The sequence below is a fragment of the Hevea brasiliensis genome, chromosome 17, assembly GCF_030052815.1.
Source record: "Hevea brasiliensis isolate MT/VB/25A 57/8 chromosome 17, ASM3005281v1, whole genome shotgun sequence".
In the NCBI taxonomy this organism is placed as follows: Eukaryota; Viridiplantae; Streptophyta; class Magnoliopsida; order Malpighiales; family Euphorbiaceae; genus Hevea; species Hevea brasiliensis.
This window is the reverse complement of record NC_079509.1, coordinates 37,101,202-37,125,038: the sequence shown is the minus strand read 5'-3', so window position 1 is coordinate 37,125,038 and position 23,837 is coordinate 37,101,202. Positions and strand designations below refer to the sequence as shown.

Below are 23,837 nucleotides of genomic sequence, written 5' to 3'. Positions count from 1 at the left end.
CTAAGGATTTTGAAGGAATCGTGGATCGATGAGTCGTAATGGATCCACCAAGGTTGGATCACTTGAATTTGCCGGATGAGAAAAGGTTAACTGCATCATGTCACTGACAATTATACCATATAAGAATGGCCTGTGCATTTGATAAAAATGTACGCACACGTGAATTCCAACCCGGACCTAGTATCAAGAAAGTGTCATGAACCAAAACGACTCCCGGCAAGTGGTCACCAACCTATGAGGGACCCTATGTGGTTAAAAAGACATTTTCCGAGGAGCCTTGATCTTGACCCACATAGACGGTGAAGAATTCCCGAGACTACCAATGCCGACATCACCAAGAGATACTATGCATAAAAAGGGGAAAGGGTGAAACCCGAAAGGGCATCCAAAAAAAAAAAAAAAAAAAAAAAAAAACTTCTTGGGGTGAAACCCAAAAGGGCCCCAAGAACCAAAGTGGAGAAATAAGGAAGAGGGTATGAAACCACTGATGGAGAGGAAACTGTCATGACATGAAGCTTCAGAGAACTTGAAATAATGGCGCTTAAAAGACTTCAAAACTAACCATAAGGAATATGTGAGATCTATCTTTGTACCTTTTCCTCTCCTTTGAAAGTCTATTCTTTCTAATAAAGTTATACTTCACTCCTTCGTTGTTATTTTCCCATGCTATCCTTTCTCTTTGTTTAATGCGCTATTAATTAGTTAAAATTTTTGCCATAAGATTTGAATTTGAAAATTGATAACCTCACGCATTTTATTATGAGATTTGCGTGAAATAGCCTTCAAAAAAAAAAAAAAAAAAAAAAACTTCTAGAGGTGAAAACCCAAAGGGCGCTCGGTCGAATGGACGAAGAGAAAGTGAAAACTCGCAAGGGCGCTCCGTAGAGTAAGAAGAAAGTCCTGAATGAAAAAGGGGTATCCGAAAGAATGAGATCATAGGTCGTCTTGCAACTCCTCCTCCATTAATCATCCGCTCGTTATCTTGTTAAGTACACTTCTTCAGTGGAAAGAACTTCATGTGTCGTGGTTAGACTCGCTTGTAAGTTGATTTTAATTTCATGCAATTTACATTTCGTTATCAACCTGATCCTTGATCCAAGTTGATTTTAATTTCATGCAATTCCACCATCAACCTCTCGGTTCCTTGATCCAAGTTGATTTTAATTTCATGCAATTTAAATTTCTCGCTATCAACCTCTCGGTTCCTTGATCCAAGTTGATATTAATTTCATGTAATTTAAATTTCTGCTATCAACCTCCGGTTCCTTGATCCAAGTTGATTTTAATTTCATGCAATTCCACCATCAACCTCCGTTCCTTGATCCAAGTTGATTTTAATTTCATGCAATTTACATTTCGTTATCAACCTCCGGATCCTTGATCCAAGTTGATTTTAATTTCATGCAATTCCACCATCAACCTCCGGTTCCTTGATCCAAGTTGATTTTAATTTCATGCAATTTACATTTCATATCAACCTCCGATCCTTGATCCAAGTTGATTTTAATTTCCTGCAATTCCACCATCAACCTCTGGATCCTTGATCCAAGTTGATTTTAAATTCCTGCAATTTACATTTCTGTTATCAACCTCTGGTTCCTTGATCTAAGTTGATTTTAATGTCATGCACTTTACATTCCTGTTATCAACCTCTGGTTTCTAGATCCAAGTTGATTTTAATTCTCTAGGTCATTAATTTAGGTGTGCTTTAGTTCCTTAATTTCAAATAAATAATCGTCCAAAATATGAGTCGGAATCTTTACATAATTCCTATACGTAAATTTTTCCTTTAATTGAAATTATGTAAAGAGGGGCAGCTGTCGACACCATATTTTGGCCGATCCCTAGAATCAATAAAAAATTCTTTTTTTGAACAGCTAATCACGTTTCCAGTCACTCTTTGATAGGCGGTCACATTTCCGATCTCTCCTCACAGAGAATTGAATCAATGCTAAGTCCTCACATTCATTAAAGCCTCGCCGATCTCTCAAAATCATTTTACCGACCTCTCAAACCCGATGTCGGATTTCCGGACCTGTCAAGAATATTCCCGATCTCTCGTTGATGAATAAAATGAACGGCACTAGATCTTTTCCTACCGCTTTATTGCCAACCTCCTTTCCGAAAGTTTAAGAGCTAAAGTTTTGGTTCGATTCCGATCTTAAGTGTTCGAGTTAAATTTTCGGTCAAGTTCTGCTCAAAGATTTCTTCCCTACCGATCTCATGTTCAAAGTGCTTTCCGATCTCTCATACTTAGATTAATAATCACATTTAGTTTTTGTTTTGTGTGCTCATACAATCAAATACTCGCATAAATAATGGTTTAAAATTTTCCGATCACAATCATTCATTGAACAAAAGGCATTTCATTTCATGTCATAATTTGTACAGTTATTCTACTGGGATCACCCCACTGATCTACATTTGATCACTCCTCTCTCCTCTCACCCTGGCCATCCTCACTGCCTTCATCATTGTCCTCGTGGAGCCACATCGCCATCCAAGAAAAGTCTTCTTCCGGGTAACGCCCCGGAGTGCGGCCAAGAGATCCTTGTGAGCCTTCACATAGGCCCTGCTATTCCCGCCACCATCTCCTCATCCCTCTCCTTAAGCTCCTTGTCTTTCTCCTTAAGCTCCTTATCCTTCGCCTCAAGTTCCTCTATAAGTTGAGCGACTGAGCGCTTCGCTGGCGTGAAGCACTGGACTTCCTTAAGAGCACGGTCCCTCTCATCCAAAGCACGATTCTGCTCGCCAACCGGTCTTCATGGAGCTTTGCCCGCCCCTCGACTTGAGATATATAATCCCGAGCGATGAGAGTTGGGATCTGAGAGAATCCACCTCCGATTTTTCTTCCCGATCTCCTTACCCAGCGCCGAATCCTTTCCCGATCATGGTCCGGTTCACTGACACTCCACGCTTAAGCTCATGGTCCGAGTCAATATGTCGCCGAGACCATTCTCGAGATAGCTCGTCCCGATCCTCCTGAAAGAAGATGGTAGACCCTGTGACTTTGGCGAAATCGTAGTTCTCCTTGACGGTCCGATTATTCCTCAAGCAATGATCAAGATTTGAGCGCCCGAGAAGAGGTCCTCCTGTAAGCTTGAGAAGGCCCCCTTCCTCCGCTTGGAACAATCGCAAGAGTCTGAGGTCGCTCCTCCGATCTAGGAGGAGATCGGGTAGCTTCAGTGGTCGGCGGACCCAAGGTTGGGGAGGATCACTTTGTATCTCCCTGTGTTCGTGGATCGGCGCTTGGAGTCGCTCAACGCTTTATCTCCTTTATCTTCCGAGATCTCTCTCCTTCTTCCGCTTCTTGAACCTCACCACCCGCCATACCGCACAAAGAAAAGGTTAGTGAGATCACTAAGGTCGTGAGAATTGAGATATAGAAAATACCGATGCCGAGGTTAGAGAGCGGAAGTTCGCGGTCTTGGCCAAAGGAGCACCGAATGTCCAATGGTGCACTTTCTGCAGCCACCGAATCCAAACAAGAATACTTTTAGTGGCAGCCTCACTCTTCAGATCCATCACTATCAAACTTTCCTCTTCGCCGTGGTAATATGGTTCTAAGCAAGGGTCCCCGTACCACCAAATGCGGAAGTCTCAAAGCGGCTCTGATCTTTGCTCCTCACAATGAAGAAACGATTCTTCCAGCTTCTTAAGAGACGAGGGCAGATCGGAAAGAGCTCCGCAATTAGGCTTCACCGAAAGAACCAAGTGGTCATCGCCCTTTCGTGAGTTAGCCGGCAGCTTGGCGAACACTTTAGTCAGAGGTCCGATTCCCTTAGCTCGGCATAGACCTCTGAAAGCAACCAAGATCCGCCACGAGTTGGGGTGGATTTGAACAATGGATATTCGTGAAATTTTAGGACCTCCTTATAGAAATCGCTAGAGGGAACCTCAGCATCGCCTTTAATCGTTTCTTCAGACACCATGACCATGTCATCCTCTTCAAAAGAATGATCGACACTAAGATCGCCATGGCACTTGATCACCATATGAATCAGACAAATGTTGTATTCTTGAACAACGATTGCAGATCGGATTCCCAAGAACCGATGGAAGCTCGCCTATAGGAAGGGTCTCTCTGAAGAAGGGCGCAGACGCTTTAATGGTACGACTAATTCTCGACTGGAGCAGAGACCCTAAGGGGTCCAGTTGCGCGCTTGGTTCGATCGCTTCTTCTTCATCAGACGATGACCAAGAGAACTCAATGGAAGGAGGGCTCGCCGCTCTCTGACCTTCGGCACCGCTCATTTTCAAAAGAAACAAAGAACTTAAACAAAAAAAAGAAGATCAAAGTCCTTACCAGAGTCTAATCGGCGTCGGAGAAACTGGAGAAAATGAGAGAACTTCGAAGCTATGAGCAGGAGACTGAAAATGAAATGAGAGAACAACTGGCTAACCCTCCCCTATTTATACTAGTCCGAGCATTTAATGCTCGCGAGGTTCTAGGCGGCGCATCGATTGGTGAGACTCGACAGCTGTTCTGACACTTCTCTCAAATATCCGAATGTTCGTGAGATCGTTAATTGGAGATCGCATAATAAGTTAAATATTTTGAATAAAGGATCACCAAGTGTCATTCAAGTAAAGAACCAGATCGGATAACCACCTTAGAGATCGGAAAATAATCAATGCAAAAATAATAAGATGATAACTGCAAAATAAAGTCTTTATTTGCAAAAAGATCGGATTACATCATTTGGGCGATCTCTAGGGATCTGATTACATTGACAGACTACATCATTTGGGCGATCTCTAGAGATCGGATTACATTGACGGATTACATCATTTGGGCAATCTCTAGAGATCGGATTACACTAACATTGATCACATCATTTCGTGATCTCTAGAGACCGTGAAAATCCTATCTCAAGAGGTCGATCTAAGGATCGCTTTATAACTTATCCCAAAGATACTCCTGTGAGATCCATGGATCGCTTTATAAATAATTCCAAGTATACTCCAATGTGTTCCAATGATCAGTTTATAACTGATCCCAATGATATTGCATAACTGATTCTTCATCCGCTGTCTGAACACCCAATGTGGATCGTAATCGCCGTTTAACACTCAATGTGATGAGAAGCCGAATGAACTCGCTTGAGCAACTCGAGATCGGTACAACCAAGCCCGCAATACGGATCGGTCAAATCCAGCTTCTCTCACCATCGCCAATTAGGACCATCCAATCACCGGATCAGAATTTTCACGAGGAAAAGGGAATTCCATCAAAAGGATCAAAACCACGCTTGTAGCCTAACTTTCCCTAATACCTAGAACCAAGAAACAAGGAGAAAGAGAGAAAATCGAATGAAGGAAATGCCACTATCAACAGGGGTATATATAGGGGAAAATGGGCATTTAATGTCGAAGGAAAACGGCTTGACGCTTCAAAATCGAGATGTAATTAATGCTTGGACCGAATCCAGATCGATCAAGGGATAAAAGAGATCGGAGATAGGAGATCGCATGAGAGATCGGAATAGGAGCTAGGGGAGGGATCTAAGACAAAAAGAATAAGACAAATTCCAATAACCGCCGCCGAATCGTGAGCCGAGGTAGTTAAAGCGCGGGCGACGAGATCTCCACCGCACGCCTAAGAATCGCCCGCACGCCGACAGTGCCGTGGTATGTCATGACACTCCAGACATCCCAATCTCCACCGTTGATCTCACTTGTAAGGATGAATCCGAACCCTTGGATCAAAAGAGAAGATGACAATACCAATGCTTTCACTCTCTCGATCGTTCCGACAAGAGGATTCAAGACCGCTTGATTAAAAGAGGAAAAGGACAAATACTTTGAGAAGCGATCTCACCATTCGCTTTGATTCTCTTTAATTCCCGAACATCCGATCATGTACTTCAAAATCCCGACCTCCATCTCCTCAAAATGAATCTCGACCCTTCATGGGGAGCACCCGATTCCTATAAATACCGCATGAAAACTGCTCAAGTGGGGACACAAAAATATAGGCAAGAGGTTGCTATTATCGTGGAGGAACTCAAACTTCATTCGCTTTGTTACTCATTGCTTTGTAGTGATTAAAAATACTTTTGAAACTAGTTTTCGTGAGTGTTTTCTTGAAAAAGATTTTGAATATTGGAACTCTACATTTCCAGCTTGTTCATTATCCGGTCATACTCTCATCATCTCTCGCTTCCTTTCCGCTGCTCAAGCTCAACTTCCTTTCACCGGTTCTTACCGTTACCTTTTAGCTAAAGCATCTCTCGGTTTCACGATGCACATCAACTCTCAGCCGATCAATCCGCCATCTTCATCACTATTTACCACTTCACGCTTATTTCAATATATTTGGCTCCTCATGTAAGAGTTCACACTCATCGCTTACGCTTGTTTCCTCGCACTTCCTTTGTTCTTCATACATCCGCAACTTTCTTCAAGGGTATTTTGTACAAGAGAACCCAAGAGAAAATATTGTTATAAGAGTTCATGTTACTGCTTTATTAAGCTGCCTACGCTTATTTCCGTGATTTTACTTGTTCTTCTTACATCTAGACCATTTCGCACAAGCAATCCCAAAGAAAGTCACTTTCAAATCATTTTTTTAGTGATCGCTCATTTTATTGATCTCCGTAATTTCAAAAACCGCTTTTTTTAACTCTTTGTAGTATGTAAATGGTTGGGTAAACGAGGTAGTCGCAACTTAGAGGTCTCCTTTAAAAAGAGGACTCGAATAACACGTCAGAAGATAGCCGAACTATTAGGCCGACGAAACAAAGAATTCGACAAAGATGTCATGAAATGGAATAAGACCAAAGTAAACTAAACAGAGTGGATCGGCCATTAATAGATATTGGTAAAATGACTACATGAAAAGGTCGTTGAATCAAGTCTAGTGTTCCTGCTCAGCCACAGGATATCCATAAACCTTATCCCCTGCATTTTGAAGGTCGAATTTTAGTTTTAGGTTCTTAAGACCCGTGAGTGGTTAAATTTTTAAAGGTCGGAAAAGTCTTTGTCCGAGTCTCATCAAAATAGAAGGGCTCAAGAGTCCTTATCCTATCCTTGCCTAAAAGTTTTAAGTCAACTCTTAAAGGAGATCTGAGGAGGGTTCTTATCCTGCCTCCCTTCAAAATTTTGATAAACATTAAGTAGGGATCTAAGAGAGTTCTTATCCTGTCTCAACTCAAAACATTAACGAATAACTCTAAAGGAGATCGGAGGAGGGTTCTTATCCGGCCTCCTCTCAAAATTTTAATAAATAACTTAAAAGAGATCGGGAGGATTCTTATCCTGTCCCTTCAAAATTTTAATAAACATTAAATAAGAATCTGAGGAGAGTTCTTATCCTGCCTCCACCTCAAATTTTAATAAACATCCGAAAGAGATCTGAGGAGAGTTCTTATCCTGCCTCATCCTCAAAACTTTAAATAAATAACTTAAAAGAGACCTGAGGAGGGTTCTTATCCTGTCTCCTCAAAATTTTAATGAACAACTTAAAAAGATCTGAGGAGAGTTCTTATCCGATTCTCACACCTGCTCACTAAGGTTGTCTCATTTACTTATGTATCCGGGTGATCCAAATTTAGTGAAAATCAAACATTCCTTCTACCAAAAGGATTAACATTGCCGCCTAAGCCCTTCTAACTAATTTGTAAAGGATGCACTAAATCTACTTACCCTTATTAAGGGACGAGGTGGGGTGCCTAACACCTTCCCCACCCGCTACGGACCCTAACTTAGAATCTCTGTTTTAAAGTGGTTTCATTTTTAATTTAACTTCTCAAATGGTTTTCTTTAGTTTCCCTCAAAACTAAGGTGGCGACTCCTCACTCTTTCCCACTTCGGTGAGTGATCGTCCGGGCGACCGCAAAATCCCATTGCGACACTCCTTGAGTGAAGACTTGGAAATTATAGTTCCAAGGCACAGCATGGGTGTTTGTGACAGGGAGCTGGCGCGGAGTTCGGATGACTGTTACTGGTGGTGATGATACTGGGGCAGAGAAGGTCATTCTGGGACTAGAGGTGGAGGCATCTTGGCCGAATCTGGCTGTATTTATTCTGCCCTCCATTTTCGACCTTGCTTGGCATCTTAAAATTTTGAGGGATAGCAAGTTCTGGACCTCTTGTTTGAACTCCCCATAATTTTGCAGCTCATGGTTAGCTGCTCCTCCATGATAGGGGCATCCCGCATTATCTTCAGACTCCGGTGTTTGAGGGTAGAGGTAACCTTCCCTTATTGCCATTGTAAAAATCTCCTCAAAGTAAGGAATGAGTTTATCTACCTTCAAGGTTGACCCTTCTTCTTCTGAATCTATCATATTTACGCCATTGCCCATACCATGATTGGGCAATGGGTTTGAGGTGACATTGGGAAGGGAGCTATTCCCTTCGATTTTTAACCATCTGTTTCTGATTAGGGCGTGCACTCTCCCTCTGAGTGCCCCATAGTTATCGGTTGAGTGCCCTTGTGCCCCTCCATGATACTCGCACCGGGCACTAGCATCATACCACCTAGGAAATGGTGGCTGAATTGGGTCAAGGGGAATCAGCACTATTTTATTTATACTGACAAGGTATCGGTATATTTCGCTGAGTGGGAGGGGAAGGGGTGGATCAGGATTTCTTTGTGGTCTTGGGTTATTTTGGGGTGGTCTGGGTTGAGTAGGTTGAGGAGGTGGTTTAGGCTGGAAGGTTATTGATGGTTGATACTATGGGCGTGGATGAGGATAATTTGGGAAAGGGGGTGGAATGTTGGCAATTGTTGGGCTATGAGGGGGAGGATATGGCCGGTAATTGTTCTGGAGAAATGGGGAGTGGTTGTTCTGTCGGGTGATGGAATGCACATCACCCTCTTTCTTCTTGCCAAAACTGGCAGTTTTCTTTGCAGGATTCTCAATCAACTCCTGCAGCCGTCCTATTCTCAGGTTAGCTTCAATCCTTTCGCCAGCTTGAATAATGTCTGAGAAGCTGTTTGAGGTATTTCCAATCATTAGATTGAAATAAGGAGCCTTCAACGTCTCAATGAACAGGGAGTAAAGCTCATTATCAGTAACCGGAGGATACACCTCCGCTGCCTTTTCTCTCCACCTCTGAGCATATTCTTTGAAACTTTCCTTGTCTTTTAGCACCAGATTTTGGGGATCGGCCAAAATATGGTGTCGACATTTCCTATTTAGAAGACTATTCAAACTTCCTATTTAGTAACCTTGCTATTTTCTTTTATAGTGCTTGTAATTAGCCTATATAAAGGCCAACTCTTGTAAGCTCAAAGCATTCTGAATTTTAATCAATAGCAAGTGTTGTTTCTTCTTTCTTATCAAACATTATTTGTTTGTGGCGAAGTCTTGACTTATCACAAGAGTTCCTTGTGTGGCGTCTTCATTAGGATTGTAATCTTTATGGCGAAATTACTCTTATCAAAGTTTACGTTCCATAGTTATTTTCTTATTTTTGTCTTTTATTACTGTTGCATCTTAAATCATAAAATACCAAAAAGAAATCCTTTTTTTTCTTTTGAAGTTGATTTTGGTGTTATATTGCTTAATTTTTTCTTATTCTTGTTCCTTGATTCATTCCAGAAGAATTTATTACCTTTCATAACTAATCAATTTCATTCTCTCCTTTACAAGGCACATCAGTTTGGTATTAGAGCTTTGATTGAGCAGTACTTTGTAGCCTTTGGAGTGCAAACACATGAGGGAGTGAACCAACCTATCCTTTAACTGAGTGAAAACACTTAGTGAGTTTGATTGTGATAGCAACATGTCTAATGAAGGAGAGGTGCCTCCACTAGTTCCAAGTGGTCTCATATTGGATTAAGCACATATGCTAAGACTTGAAAGACAGTAGAATGCAATGCAAGAGCAAATTGCTCAGATCACACAAGCTTTTGGTAAGACTAGTTGCACTCCAGCCACAAAGAAAGTGCAATGGTCCTAGGCAGCAAGGGCGTGGTGATGATGATGAAGAACCTAGAGTTGAAGAAGGTGTTTATGATCAACACCTACCTAGGTGTCCACATGGCCAAAAAAACAATATCAAGATGAAGATTCCAACCTTTCGAGGTACCAGCTCACCTGAAGAGTACCTCGAATGGGTACAAAGAGTTGACAAAATCTTTGAGTATCAGGAGTACAGCAAAGCAAAGAAGTGCGAACTTGCTATCATTGAGTTTGTTGATTATGCAAACTTATGGTGGGAGAAAGGCTCAAAGATATAGGGATGGGCTTGATGATTTACAAATTTGGCATGAGATGAAAAGAATCATGGAGAAGCGATTTGTACCTGAATATTACAAACAAGAGTTGTATATCAAACTCCAAAGTTTGCCCCAAAGTAGAATGTGTGTGGAAGACTATGTTAAAGAATTTGAGATGCTGATGTTGAGATGTGATGTGAGGGAACCACAAGAACAAACCATTGCCCATTTTCTTAGTGGTTTGAATTATGAAATTGCTAATACTGTTGAATTGTAACCATATGTGTTTTTACAGGATGTGATCAAACTTGCCATTAAGGTTGAAAGGCAAAGAATGAAAGGTGGATACAAGGGCACTACTACCAAAACATTCACAAAACCTTCCAACACTAGCACCTCACTTACTAGTGATAAAGGTGGGGTGAAAAAGCATGACAAAAGGAAGATCTCTACCAAAGCACCAGTTAGTGTAAGCAAGGGCAAAGAGAAGGAAGTAGATCCAGACCCTCCCAAAAGAAGTAGAGAATAAAATGCTTCAAATGCCTTGGTCATGGACACATTGCTTCAGAATGTCCCAACAATAGAGTAATGGTGTTGAGGGAAGCCCAATGGGAGCTAGAGAGTGAAGATGAGACTTGCGATGAGGAAGAGAATCATGAAGCATATGGTGATGAGGAAGTAGAGTATGCTGATGTTGGGGAGATGTTAGTGGTCAGAAGAACCTTAAGTGCACATGCAACAAAAGAGGAAGAGCAAATAGAGAACATCTTCCATACCAGATGCACTATTCTCAACAAGGTATGTAATGTCATTATTGATGGTGGTAGCTATACTAATGTTGCTTCTACTACCTTAGTTGAGAAACTTAATCTACCCACCTTAGTGCATCCTCATCCTTATAAATTGCAATGGCTGAATGATGATGGTGATGTCAAGGTGACTAAGCAAGTAGTTGTCCCTTTCTCCATAGGCAAGTATAAAGATGAATTCGTGTATGACATTGTGCCCATGAATGCTAGCCATTTGTTATTAGGGAGGCCATGGCAATTTGATAGAAGGGCTGGGCATGATGGTTTTAAAAATACTTATTCTTTTATGAAGGATGGGAAAAGAATTGTATTAGCCCCTCTTAGTCCCCAATAAATACATCAAGAGCAGCTAATTAGTAACAAACAAAAGACAGAGAGTCTGTTCCTCAACAAGGGGGATGTTTTGAAGGATATCACTAACCACAATTTTGTATTTGTGCTTATTATTAAAGAATTGCTGGAATCTAACGACATTGCAGTTCCTCCCATGGTGGCCGAACTATTGGAAGAATTTGAAGATGTTTTTCCTGAAGAATTACCAGAGGGACTACCTCCCCTTCATGACATTGAGCATCAGATTGATTTAATTCCTGGAGCGGCATTACCAAATAGACCAGCCTACAGAAGCAATCCCGAAGAGGCTAAGGAGTTGCATAAGCAAGTCATGGAGCTATTGAAAAAGGGCTATGTTCGTGAGTCCATGAGCCCATGCTCTATTCCAACTTTGTTGGTGCCCAAAAAGGATGGTTCCATGAACATGTATGTTGATAGTAGGGCCATCAACAAAATCACTGTAAAGTATCGCTATCCCATTCCTAAACTTGATGATATGCTTGATAAGTTACATGGTGCTGTTATCTTTTCAAAAGTTGATTTGAAAAGTGGTTACCATCAGATTCGAATGAAGGAGGGAGATAAATGGAAAATAACCTTTAAAACAAAGTTTAGGTTGTATGAGTGGATGGTTATGCCTTTTGGCCTTCCTAATGCTCCTACCACTTTTAAGAGCCCCATGAACCATGTACTTTGCCACTTCATTAGCAAATTTGTGGTTGTTTATTTTGATGATATTCTGATTTATAGCAGGAGTTTTGAAGATCATCTCAAGCATCTAAGAGCTATTTTTGAAGTTCTACGCCAAGAAAAGTTGTATGCAAATATCAAGAAGTGCACTTTTTGTCACGATCAAGTCACGTTCCTTGGCTTTGTGGTATCCAAACATGGTGTGGAGGTGGACAAAGAAAAAGTGCAAGCAATACAAGAATGGCTAGTACAAACTACAATCTCAGAGGTGAGAAGTTTTCATGGCCTAGCCTCTTTCTACAGGAGGTTTGTAAAGAATTTTAGCACTATTATGGCCCCCATAACAGAATGCTTAAAGAAGGAAGGGAAATTTAATTAGAGTGAAGCTGCCCAAAAGAGCTTTGAAATCATCAAAGCAAAACTGACCTCTACTCCAATACTTGCATTGTCGGATTTTTTGAAGACCTTTGAGGTAGAATGCGATGCTTTCGAAGTGCGAATCGGGGCTGTTCTAATGCAAGAAGGACATCCCATTGCTTATTTCAGTGAAAAGTTGAATGGAGCTAGTTTGAACTACTCAACCTATGATAAAGAGTTCTACGCTCTTGTTCGTGCCTTGGAAACTTGAAAATACTACCTCTTGCCAAGAGAGTTTGTTATCCACAGAGACCATGAGTCCTTGAAGCACCTAAAAGGACAAAGTAAGCTAAATAAGCGACATGCCAAATGGGTGGAGTTTTTTGAATCATTCCCATATGTGATCAAGTATAAGAAGGGACACTCCAACATTGTGGCTGATGCATTATCTAGGAGGTATGCCTTAATCTCTTTGCTAAATACTAAACTGTTAGGATTTGAATTGATGATTGAGCAATATAAGTCAGATAGAGACTTTTTTTCTATCTATGATTCTTGCAAAGAGAAAGCCTTTCAGGGATTCTACCAATATGATGGTTACCTCTTTAAAATGGGAAAGTTGTGTATTCCTAATTGTTCTATCAGAGAATTATTGGTAAGGGAGGCATATGGAGGGAGTTTGACTAGCCATTTCGATGAAAAGAAGACTTTGGAAGCCTTAAAGGAGCATTTCTATTGGCCAAGTATGATGAAAGATGTGCACAAGGTAGTGGAGAAATGTGTGGCGTGCAAGAAGGCTAAAAGCAAGGAGATGGCATAAGGGCTGTATATGCCTCTTCTAGTTCCTAATCACCCATGGGAACATGTGAGCATGGATTTTGTGCTTGGCTTGCCTAGAACTCAAAGGGGCAAATATTCCATATTAGTTGTTATTGACCAGTTTTCTAAAATAGCTCATTTTGTTCTTTGCCATAAAATTGATGATGCTTCTCTTGTTGCTAACCTTTTCTTTAAGGAGATTGTTACATTGCATGGCCTTCCAAGGAGCATTGTTTCAAATCGTGATGCCCAGTTCGTAAGTTATTTTTGGAAGACTTTGTGGAAAAAGCTTGGAACTCACCTCCTCTTTAGCACAACCTGTCATCTTCAAAAAAATGGGCAAACAGAGGTGGTGAATAGAACTCTCTCTACCTTGCTAAGAACTATCATCAAGAAGAATTTAAAGAGTTGGGATGAATGCTTGGCCTATGTTAAATTCGCCTACAATCGAAGTGTGCATAGTTCAACTAAGCACTCTCCTTCCAAAGTAGTCTATGGCTTCAATCCAATCACACCAATGGATTTGATGCCAATTCCTATTCAAGAAAGAGCCAATGTTGATGGGAGAAGAAGGTAAAGATGGTGAAGTCTATGCATGAGAAAGTTAGAAAGCTCATTGAGGCAAAAAATGAACAATACAGCAAAGCCACTAATAAGAAGAGGAAGCAAGTGCAATTTGAACCTGGTGATCTAGTGTGGCTTCACTTAAGGAAAGAGAGATTTCCAAATCAGAGGAAGTCCAAGTTGTTGCCAAGAGCTGATAGTCCATTCCTAGTCAGATCTGGACTCTAAAAATCCCAGTCAAATGTCCACTGGGTTTTTAGCTTCAGTACCTGCGTGAAGGAAACAATCTATCATGCTAAGCATTACTGCTTAGTGGTGCAATAATATAACGAAGAAAATAATATACAAAATACAGATGGAAATAAAACATGGTTCAGATAATTAAGATTTAATTATGCTTTAATGAGGTTTCTAAAATTTGATATCTTTTATTCTAATTTAGTCCTCTTTGGAGGTGCTTAGTTCATAAGGTTACAGTAAGAATATACAATATACTAATATTCTAATAACATTATTCTTAACTTAATATTATTATCAAAGGTACATTTGTAACATTTATTTAAAATATATTTCTATTGCTATTCTTTTTGTATCATTTAGTTTAATACTTCCTAGGTTATCTTTGATTATTTCATAACAATTAAAGTTTTCAGAGTCATTTCATAATAGATAAATTTTTAACTAATCTAATTTATTTCAATTCTTTCTTCTAAATAACTAATCTAATTTATTTTAAGTCTTCTTACTCATTTATTTAATTTTTAATATTTTTAATTGCTAATATTCTTAACTTATTTCAATAAATTTCACTGCCTAAGTAACCTATGATAGGCTGACTAAACTGGATAATGGGTCGTGGGCACTTGACACCGTAGTGTCTCGGGCTGTCATACCATGGGACATGAAATACGGAACGTCAACCATGTATGCAGTCAGTATGGCTAAAAGCCATGTCAACAGATCAGTATGGCTAAAAGCCATGATAACAAGTAATCGTGCATAAAAGCCATGAGTGTAGGCATAAAGCCATAAATACAGGCATAAAGCCTTACGCAATACCCTATTGGCATACCAATCTATCCAATCTGACACACGTGTCTAGGCAATACATGGGCACATTAGTATCATTAAGGGTTCACAAGTATCATTATTTCATTATATGTTCCAATTATAATTTATAGCGTTTTAATTTTTATTACTAGCAGAAGTATAAATTTCTAAAATACAATTCTACATAAATTATACATTCATCATAGTTTATACATTCATTATATCACTCATATTCATCACAATTCACAACAATGGTTTTCATAAACTATTATACTCAAAATATTCTTCTTGTTTCTCATATGCCATTAATTATGCAAGGTATTAATTTCTATTATTATTTCTTATGTCTTTGGAGTTACTATTCACACATTACTATTCACTCAGATTGTTGACTTTTTTATATATAATATGTATAAAAATGTTTGATACATAATTATACCACATTTTGGGTTCTAAATTTGTTGGATTGATTGCTAATTGCAATTCAAAGCCTCCTTAAAGTATTTTCAAAAATTCAGTTTTTGTGTCTTATGTTTACTATTCCATTGGTCTAAGCTACAGTGAGAATTTGGTAAACTTTTCTCATAAAAGTTGTTCCTTATTGTGTCTTATTTAATTCCATTTTTGAATCACTCTATTTAGAGTTTTCTAGCTCAAGTTATGCAAATTTCAATAAGGCTGGCCGGATTAGTATCTATCTAGAATTTCTGGGCAGAAACCAATTCTGGCAGTTTTGGTGTCCTGAATTTGATGGACAATTTCATTAAGTTTTGGTCAAATTTTGGAGTTATGTTCTTCATAAAAGTTGTTCTAAATTGTCTAAGCTTTCTATTGATTTAAAATTGAGGTCAATTGGACATTTCTACAATAAGTTATAACTATTTGAACAAATACTGTTCATTTGGTCAATTTCCAGGACTAGCATGTTGGTTACCCGGATTTGGTCAACTTTTAGGATATTCTAAGTTTGTTTTCTGGGCAAGGTTTCTTCATCAAAGTTGTGCCATTATGTGTCTAGTTTCATTTCCAATTAGCCTTGCACTAATTGAACCTACACTACTCAAGTTACAACTGCCTAAACCTACTAGACTCACATTCAGCCCTGCAGGTCACCTAAGACAGCATACCTAACCTCAATTCCATTGGCTTAAATCACTTCAATTGCTCATAAAATATAGCCAAATGGTCACTAATTGACCATTAGGACTTCCATTCACCAACACATAATTAAAACCCTAATTTTGCCCCCAAACCTTACTCCAAAATTCCAATTTACTCAAACAACATGCAATCAAATGTTCCAATCATCAATTTCATTTTCAGTTGCATCAATTCACAACTATAATTCACTTGAATCATTGAAACTCTAAAGTAACCTAGGCTGCCAAAATTGGGGGTTTTTCATACATACATAAGTTGTTTTCTTTCTTCCAAATTAACACTCAATTCATAATCTACACAAAGTAAACTCAAGGATTTATGGAAGAAGTGGCACTAACCTTGAATTAGCCAATTCCCAAGGCTTGAAAACTCCACTTTTCTCTTTCTTTTTGCTGTCCAAGTCTTGCTCTAGGTGTGAGGATAAATTTTTGTGAAGGGAAGCTAGGGCTTTGAGGTGGTTTTGGGGGTAGAACACAAGCTTGAATTGTGCTCCAATGGAGGTTTCTCTCTTCTCTCTCTCTCTCTCTTTCTCTTTGGTTAGGCACCTATGGTGAAGAAGGAAGCTGATTTATTTTCTTTTTATCTCATCTTTATTTCATTTTTATCCCTTTTTATTAGTTTGTCAAATAGTGATTGGGTTTTTAAATGACATCATAGTGATGTCATAAGTCCCATTTTAATTCATTTTCTTTTCTTTTCTTTTCTACTCATTTTCAATTTAATTTTCATAAATTTTTATTCATATTTTATGTCATATAATTCACTTACATAAATGGACAAGTTGGTCAAAAATCATCTCTGAAGTTGAAATGACTAAAATGCCCTCCGTTTGGCTTAAGGAGCCAAAATTGTCTGTACCGATCTTAAAAATTCTCCTAACCTTTTCTTGGTATTCTAATGCTTTCGAAATCTCAATGACTCTTCTCTGGAGTTTCAAATTTTATTTTACGGAATTTTCCTCGGGTTTAGGGCTACTAACTATGAAGATAGCAACTTCCCGTTAGGGTCACCCATTACTGGGGCACCAGCTCATTTAACTTTGTTGTAATTTATTTTTAAAATTTTTTCTTAATTTTTCCTTAATTTTTTTCTTACCATTTTTTGAATAATTTATGACTCATCACTCTAGTTTAATTATAATTCTAGTCATTCTAGCTATCCGGACAGACATTGGTCACCGGAACAATTGAATGCACGGACTAGCTAAAGTAAAGATGTTACATCACTCTGTAGGCAGATTTTTGAAGTGTTTTTTTCTCAAAAATTTAATATTATTTCCTATTTAGAAGACTATTCAAACTTCCTGTTTAGTAACCTTGCTATTTTCCTTTATAGTGATGGTTGCTAATTCCACCAAAAATTAACTAAAATTACCAGTAATGAAATATTTTCTGAATGAATGTAATAAGTGATAATTCAGGTCAAACCCTAGAGACTAAGTTACTAAATTTCGTGTATGTGTATAACAGAAAAAGAAACAAAGGTTAGGGGGGGGGGGTGAGTTGTAACACAAAATCAGAAGAAATCAAGTTTAGAAATTAAAGAACTAAATTTAGATATAAAACTCTTAATTTAAATAATCTTCACTCCAAGGTAATTTTCATTCCAATGCATAACTCGATCATAGAGAAAAGAAATACAATTATCTCTTATTGAATACTTAACGTAGATTTACCAAACAGTGAGGTAAAACCCCTAACTTCCCTATACTCATCAATTCGAGCTCAGCACTCTTATTGACTCTAATTATTAACTGAATTGGTATTAAGCAATCCCCATCAATTCAATAACTGCTTTAAGAATAGGAAATAGTTAAGTTGAACAACAATTTATAAAGCATAAATCATTTAATTCACCCTATTATTTCCTTAGGTTATTATCAAAAACTTAGATTATAATCAATAAAACATAATTGCTACTCACATTCAATCTTATACAATAATTACGGATTATGAAGATGAACTAGCAATTATTCACATCAAACAATTAATTAATAGGCCTTTTTAGCAAATCATTCAATAGATTAAGAACAATGACATCAAGAAACAATAGATATTCAAAAAGGCATAATTTGTAATTTGAATTAAGAACCTAGTCTCACAAATCATGCAAAAGAACTAAAATCCCTTGAACTGAATTTAGAAACTTAGCTGCTCATGTTCATGGCTTACAAAAGAAAAATAAAATGGAGAAATCTAAAACTATGGACGTGAATGGAGAATGAAGGTGTAATGAAGGTGTCGAAGGTCTGAATGAATGTGTCTCTGCTACTGCCAAAGATGAGCTTTATAATCAAAAACCTAATCCACAGATAAGAACCAAACTTGGAAAATTTTTGAAATTCAAAAAGATAGATTCTCTGCTTTGTAATCATGGCCAATTTTCAGCCACTTTCCTTTCGATTCTATCTCTAACTTCTTCAGGAAAGTTATAGCCTACTTCTTAGCTTTTCAACGAGTACTCATTTGCCCAAATCAGTGGTCCACAGCCCAAGTTATGGGCCAAAAACAAAAACTAGTTTTGATAGAGTATCCAGCCCATAAATTTGACTTCACTCTTGGTCATTTGTAGTGCTCTGACTTAGGCTTTTGTAATAGATCCATAGCTTATTTTGATAACCTTGGAGACTGATTTGGGCTTTGGTCCCTCTTTGTCATTTGTAGTGCTCTGACTTAGCTTTTCAATGAATTAAACAGCATTAGATTTGGAGACCCACAACTTTAGAAATACCTGAAAAATACAACAAATGTCAAATTAATACAAATGCTTAAAATTCCTCAATTTAACACAATTATTCCAACAACTTTCTAAAAATATGCCTAATTGATAATTATATTTTAATCAACTGAATTAGGCATAAAAATACACTAGAAACACTAAATGTGATGGGAGTAAAAATATTAATTATGCACTTATCAAAATTCCCCCACACTTAGATTTTTGGACGTGCTCAGGCAATAGTAAACTAAACCAATCTAAAAATTCCAATGAAACACAGAATTTTTACACTATAAAACAAATGATAAGAAATCAAGAAGTATAACATATCATGAACTGAAAGTATCTTAACAAACTCAAGCTGAAATTAACAAAAATTTATCTTTCAAAAAGTGGCTCACTAAAAATGGTGGACACTCACATGGCACTCAAATCACTCAAGTGTTTAGGAGGGTTTAAAACAGACACTCAAATTCAATTCATGGAATGAAACTACCATATGCTTGCTTATTCATCCAATCTCCGTTACCTATTTCATATGCATAACATAAATCAAAAGGTCTTCAAATATGGTTGTAATGGGGCTAAGGTAAAGGTATGAAAATAAGGATAAATGAAGCTAAAGAAAGAACTAATAGAACATTGAAACAATCTTTATTTCTTCTATTCTTTCCCTTCACATATATGTCAATAAAGTCCAAAAAAAAATCCCAAATCATTTTTTTCTTTTTTTAATTTTTTAATTTTTTTTTTAAAAAAACCAACAACAACTCACATATTACACCCCATACAATATTGCCAAAAACCCCATTTATTGCATTTCAAATACTCTATTAGTTCTCAAGTAATAAAGAGGATAAAAAGAATAAGGTTTAGGCTCATATTCCAAGTTTCAACAAAGAAAAAGGTATAATTTAAGCTCAAAGGGGCTCACTAAAGTCAATACATAAGGTTGGCTTTTTAAAGTAAAAATGGTTAAATCCTAATTTGCCTTTATCATTTTTACATGTGCATATAATCATGTGACCTCAATTGGACTAAAAGCAAGTTCTAGACTAACAAATCATGAATGAATAACACTCACAAAAAAAATTAAGATTGACATATAAGAAGTCAATTTAAATCAAGGCTCAAAAAACTCACATAAGAAATATTTTATCATCCACCAATTTTATCTTATCAACTAATCAAAATTAAAACTCAAGTTAATTACAAGCCTGAATATGCAAGTTCATTGATTCAATCATGTTATGCATCTCTCAAACTTCATTAATTTTTTTCATAGTATAAGAACTCTATAAACCATTGAAAATATGAAAACCTTTCCCCCACACTTAAAACTTACATTGTCCCCAGTGTAAAGCCCAAATGCAAAAGAAAAAAAAGAAAAAAAAATCCTAGAAAATAAAATAAGATAAGGGAAAGAAAATAAATCTGATTGTGGCTAACAAGCCACCCATGGATTGCCTCCCAAGTAGTGCCTTTTTTTAAAGTCGTTAGCTCAATATGGCAAAACTCCTTAATCCAAATAAATTGGGTTACTCAATTTGAGCTCCTCCAATGAATGCTCCTAAAACCCCTCATAAAATAGCTTGAGTCTATGACCGTTGACCTTGAACACCTTGTTAGTTCCTAAACTTTGAATTTCAACTGCACCATAAGGAAACACATTAGTAACAATAAAGGGACCAACCCAATGAGAACGCAGCTTACCAGGCATCAGCTTTAATCTGGAATTATATAACAAAACTTTTTGCCTAATCACAAATTGCTTCCTTAGAATTAATTTGTCATGGAATGCCTTGGTCTTTTCTTTATAGATCTTAGAATTCTCATAAGCCTCAAGTCAAATTTCCTCTAATTCATGCAATTGTAATTTTCTTTCCACACTAGCAGTATCCAAATCCAAATTACAATGTCTAACAGCCCAATGAGCCTTATGTTCTAACTCATCCTCCATGCTTAACTCAAAAACGTCCTACATAAATATATCAATAACATCAATAAAAAAGACAAAATGATCATCAGCAGGATACTTCATGGCATCAAAGATATTAAATTTGACAGTCTCTCCATCAAACTCCATAGTTAATGTACCATCATCCACATCAATTTTTATCTTGGCAGTTTTTATGAAAGGTCTTCTAAACAAAATCAAAGCTGAGTTTGGTGAGGGAGCACTATCCTCCATATCCAAAATGTAGAAATCTGTAGGAAAAATCAACTCTCCAACCTGCAGGAAAAATTAACTCTCCAACCTGCACTAAAACATCCTCAACTACTCCCAATGGGTAAGCATTAGAACGATCAGCTAACTGAATAATGACACTGGTTTCTTTCAATGAACCCAAAATTAAAGTTTGAAAAATTGAATATGACATAACATTAATAGATGCTCCTAAATCTGCCATTACACGTTCAAATCTAGAATCACCTATTTTGTAGGGAATAGAAAATGAACCTGGATCCTTACACTTAGGGGGTATTTTCCTCTGAATTAATGCTGACACATTTTCCCCAACACTGATGTTCTCATTATTCCTCAACTTGTGCCTTGTAGTGAATAATTCCTTAAGGAATTTAGAGTACCTGGAGATTTGTTTGATCGCATCAAGTAAAGGTATATTAACCTTTACCTTTCTGAAAGTCTCTAAAATCTCTTTCTCTCGTTCTTCTCTCTTAGTCTTGGCCAACCTACTAGGGAATGGAGGGAGAATAGAATTATTAGCCTTATTCAGCTCAAGTTCAATATTTACCTCAACTTCAGGAACTTCAGACTCTTTTGCTCCTTGCTTCTGCTTTTCATTGACTCATATGGAGTCTGATTATCAACTTCTTTCCCACTCCGTAACACTATAGCACTTACATTTTCTTTGGGATTCATAACTGTTTGTGATGGAAGCTTTCCAGAACCTTGAGCTTCATGCTTACTCACAGATGAAGCTAACTGACTAATCTGCCTCTCTATGTTTTGAATGCTATTTCTGGTTTCATGTTGAAACTGTTGTGTATTACTAGCCAAAGCTTTAACAATGTCATCAAGTGTCATACCTTGATTTGAGGGAGGCAAACGTGGTTGATTCGCTTATGGTCTCTGCTGCTGATATTGGTTTTTTACTAGTTGGTTCACATAACTCAAATTGGGATGATCTCACCATCCCGAATTATAAGTATTAGAAAAGGGGTCATACCTGCGTTGTGGTTGTCCATAATTTCCTACTGCATTAGCATGTTGCATTGATTCATCCTCTTGTAATGTAGGACACATGTTAGTAGCATGACCTGAACCCGAACAAATTTCACATACCTTAACTGTTTGCATGTTCTCTACAGCTAATTGCCTCACTAAAGAAATTAAATCAGAAATCTATTTCTCAAGGTTAGATGTACTTACCTCATTAACCTTCTTAGGTGTGTGATCCATTCTCATTCCAAACTGCTGAGAGTTTGCTGCCATGTTAGCAATCGGCCTCCTTGCATCTTCTAGTGTCTTGTTAACTAAAGCTCCTCCACCAGTAACATCTATCATACTGTGATCCATTGGTAGAAGTCCCTCATAGAAGTACTAAATCAAAAGCTGCTCACTTATTTGATGATAGGAACAACTTGCACACAGCTTCTTAAATCTCTCCCAATACTCATACAAGCTCTCTCCATTGTACTGTCGGATGCCACAAATTTCTTTTCTTATGTTAGCAGCACAGGAAGCAGGAAAATACTTCTCCAAAAATATCTGCTTTATTTCATTTCATGAGTTGACAGATCTAGAAGGAAGGTGATACAATCAATCCTTATCTGTGCCTTCTAGTGAGAAAGGGAAAGCTCGGAGCTTATTTGAGTCCTCTGAAACTCCTTTAGGTTTCATGCTAGAGCACACAACATGAAATTCCTTTAAATGCTTATGTGGATCCTCACCTGAAGGACCATGAAACTTAGGCAACAAATGGATTAGTATAGACTTTAACTCAAAAGCATCATTTAAAGCAGAGAATTGAATACACAAAGGCTATTAGTTTAGATCAGGAGTAGTCAACTCTTTCAAAGTCCTAGCAGCCATGGTTTCATTTTTGGAACCTGAATCCGAATCCGAACTTAATTCCCTTGGAGACTGGACTCCTTCAGATGTACTCGGAAATCTGCTTAGCTTGCTTAGCCAATTTTCTCAATTGTTTAGCTGTTTTTTCTACTTCTGGATTAAAAAGCAACTCACTAGATTGAGAAGTTCTTTTCATAAATAAAAAAATCAAACTAAAAAAATAGAAAAATGCCTCAAAATCCTAGAAAACGATGGAATTTGGCCTCAAAAGGGTGGGGCCAAAAAATCTTGTGGATTAATTGGTCTTGTTTAGAACGTCATTTCCTTTAAAACAAGTATAGAACGCCCTCCTAATTCAACCAAAATTCTACCAATGAATAGTAACACCATAATTTTCACCGAAAACCTGAAAACAACACTTCACAAACAGAGTTAATAACAAAATATCCTAACACTAAAAACATGAAATCCAATAAACCTTCAGTCCCTGGCAACAACGCTAAAATTTTAATGGTTGCCGATTCCACCAAAAATTAACTGAAATTACTGGTAATGAAATATTTTTTGAATGAATGCAATAAGTGGTAATCCAGGTCGAACCCTAGAGACTGAGTTACTAAATTTTGTGCACATGTATAACAGAAAAAGAAACAAAGGTGGTGGGGGGGGGGGGAGTTGTAACACTAAATCAGAAGAAATCAAGTTCAAAAATTAAAGAACTAAACTTAGGTATAAAATTCTCAATTTAAACAAACTTCAGTCCGAGGTAATTCGCATTCCAATGCTGTAACACCCTCCCGGTAGCAACTCCATACAGTCTACTGTTCCGGTGACCGGTGTCGGTTCAGACAGCTAGAACGTCCGGAAAAATATTTAAACTAAAGTCAGGAACCATAATTAACTCAAATATTAATAAGAAAAATTTAGTAAAAATTTTAGAAATAAAATACAACCAAGTTAAATGAGCCGGTGCCCAAGCGATGGGTAACCAGAGGTAAGTTGCGGTTCTCGCAACGAGGAGCCCTAGACCCGAAAAAAAAATTCATAAAATAATTTTTGGGACTCCAGAGAAGGGTCATTGAGATTCCTATGGCATTAGAATGCCAAGAAAATATTTAGAAAAATTTTTCAA

At 37.7% G+C, this 23,837-nt stretch overlaps 1 non-coding gene across 1 annotated transcript; it reads left to right on the top strand.

Moving 5' to 3' along the window:
* Window positions 1-22,256: 22,256 nt before the first annotated feature.
* Window positions 22,257-22,363, top strand: LOC131175725 (small nucleolar RNA R71). Its single transcript, XR_009145914.1, has one exon. It is a non-coding gene; the product is annotated as a small nucleolar RNA R71 (small nucleolar RNA).
* Window positions 22,364-23,837: the final 1,474 nt, after the last annotated feature.